The sequence below is a fragment of the Theobroma cacao genome, chromosome 2 (genome assembly GCF_000208745.1).
Source record: "Theobroma cacao cultivar B97-61/B2 chromosome 2, Criollo_cocoa_genome_V2, whole genome shotgun sequence".
Classification (NCBI taxonomy): Eukaryota; Viridiplantae; Streptophyta; class Magnoliopsida; order Malvales; family Malvaceae; genus Theobroma; species Theobroma cacao.
In genome coordinates, this window is record NC_030851.1 from 25,757,019 (window position 1) to 25,759,987 (window position 2,969).

General features: G+C 33.1%; 1 long non-coding RNA gene across 1 annotated transcript; it reads left to right on the plus strand.

Annotated features, from left to right (window-relative positions):
- On the plus strand, positions 467 to 2,212 carry LOC108660829. The gene is made up of 3 exons (XR_001926522.1): positions 467 to 509; positions 1,151 to 1,234; positions 2,075 to 2,212. It is a non-coding gene; the product is annotated as an uncharacterized LOC108660829 (long non-coding RNA).

Here is a 2,969-nt window from a genome sequence, read left to right on the forward strand (position 1 = left end):
TCTAGGGGCAAATTGGTCATTTGCCACCTAGGGACAAAATTAAAATTTTTAGAAAAGATTTTTTTGGCTTCATTTGACTTATTGGAGTATGATTTGAGTATTGGAGTATGATTTGAGGTTTAGAAGTAAAAATTTTAATTTTGGTATAAATTGGAGTATAGGGGTGAAATAGTAATTTTATCACCTCAAGGGCAAATCGGTAATTTTGCACCCCCAGAGCATTTTTTCAGCACAAGGTCTTCACCCATCATCCTTTTTGACCCTTGAATAATGTGTGGAGGAGAGAAAAAGCTTAATAGTTAAGAAATTACGAATGGACCAATAATGTGATGACAAGTGTCAAGCTTAGAATATTTTATTATGTAGCTTAAAAATCAGCATAAATCAGCCTATTATCTCTCCAAATATTCGGCCAAGCAAAGAAAAGAGGGAAACAAAGGAAGAACAAACCCTAGGTGGAGAATTTCAATAGAAAAAGTACGGAAAATCAAGGAAAACAAGTGAAAAAGGTAGGATTTTTCAATTTAAACTTGAAATCTATTTTCCTTAAGCATTTCTTCTTATTTTCCATGGTTAAATTACATATTTTCATGATGAATTCATGGCTGGTCAAAATGGGTATGGAGAGAGAAAGATGTTGGATTGATTTAATTTTAAGATATGTTAGTGTTTTTAGTTAGTTTAGCATATTTAGAAGCAAAACAACAAGAAAAGAATCCATTTTCCCCATGAATCTTCATTGGCCGAATCTTTCTTGATGTGTGTGGGTGATGGATTGTTATTATTTTAAGAGAAATGGCTTAGAAAATGATGAATAATGGTGAGAAAAATTAAGTAGGAAAAATCACGGTGTTAGTGCACTATAATGGCCGAATTTTTCCATGAAGAAATGGGAGGGTTTTGATGCAGAAATTGGTGTTATTTGAATAATGTTTGGTGAATTGAGGTATTAGAAAAGAAATGGAGTAATTTGGGATTAAATTGGACGCGTTAGTAATTTAATCGGGTGATAAGACGAATTAGGCCAATTCCGGGGATTAGATGGTTACCAGTGCATTTTGCATTCCATATCATGCATTAGTAGTTTAACTTAGTTTAAATTCAATTTAGTACCAATGAAGTAAGTTTCTCGATTTTGTACTGTGTTAAGGTGCTGAGTCCTCCGATAAAAGCAAAGGAATTGCACTCGAGGACCAGTAATCTGAGTACTTCGAAAATCCCCATTCTAGACATTGTGAGTAACCTTATCATCATTTTAATTATCTAAAGTATGTTTTAACTCGGTTTTGGTAAAATTTTATGAAAATGAGTTAAATGGTAAATTTTAGGTTTTATAAACAAAAATGTGTTTAAATGAAAAGATTTTATAAATTGTCTTGAAACAAAATAACGATTTTGAAAATAGAGTAATTGGAGACCACCGGTATATTGTAAATTTATGATTGAAAATTGATGGCTTATGTTATATTGTTATTGTGTTGGCATGACTGGCTAGGCTGTGTTTTATGAATTATATGAATTGTTTTATTTTACCCTTGCAAGCTGGGTAGTAAAATATTAGCCTTGTCATGCTGTCAAAATTTTATTGTATTGTGGGTTTAGCTTTCTGCAGTAGGCGGATTCTTTGGACTAGCCTATTAGAAGGGCACGAAATCTAGATATACATATGTACCTTGGTCGTAGAGGCACGTAGGGTATCTCCTAAGGTATGGTTAGAGTCCACGTCACACCGAACCACCTCGTGATGATGAACTCCGCTAACGCCAAGGTACGGTTGTGTTTTTCAAATTAATAATTTGTTTACGTGTATACGAAATTTTGAACAGCCTTGGTGGACTCGGTTAGATACCTCGGCCAAGGTATCCCCGAGAATGATTTTGGTAGGAGCCAAGCTTTTAAAATACTCATAAGCCATGTTGATTATTTAAATGAAATGAGTATTTATGTTATGAAAAACATATTTAGATGAAATGTTTTAATAGTCTCATTTTACTCGACTTTAGATCTTTTGAATGATGTTTGTTTACTCACTAGGATTATAAAATCTCCCCACTCTCCTTTCCACCCATTTCAGGTTCAGATTAGACTGTAGATAGCTGAGTTCATCGAGGACTACCCTTGGATTTGCATTCCTTCAAACTATAGGTTCACAGTCCTCTTTACTTTTGTTTATTCGGGGATGGCCACTTGTTATTGTAAATTAAATTAAATACTCTAACTTACTGTATTACAGTATGTATGAATTTATTTAGCTTGTACGCTATAAAATTTATTTACGTATAACTCTGTAAATATTGTTTTATAAGAAAATAGAATATTTTACTTAATATTTCTTTTACTTTCTTATTATATTCAAATAATCGTAATTTCGTTTTAAATGAAGATTCTAGACTTTAAAACTCATTTTTGAATATGAATTATGTGTTTTGTACTCGCTGACTACATTTTTAGCGGATTTCGAGATTTTTTGAGGAAAAATGACCAAAATACCCCTGTGAAGAAACATTTATTTTTCTATTGTTTTGAATTGGAAATAGTTTATAATCTCTCAAAACATGATTTTAGCAACTAATACTCATGGGGGAAGGGAGAAAAACTGATGTTAAGCCTTGTGAGGTTTCGATTGACATTTCGAGTAATGAATGTCTATCGGGCGTCGCGGCGGTTGTCACGGGCTCGATGGGAGTTTCGAGTCGTGACAACCTTGACATTTGTCAAACCCATGAAATTCATTTTATACTTTGGATAATTGAGGGATTTTATGTGGTGGAGAATAAATGCTTAATTATTAAGTTTTATGCATGGACCAATCACATGGTGACCAGTGTCAAGCTTTAATATTATTATATTTTCCTTTATAAACACAACTAAAACTCTCCCATCTCATATCTCTTGGCCGGCCAAGGCAAGAACAAAAGGGAAAAGTCATAGAACAAACCCTAGAGAAGAAATACAAGTGAAAATTCATT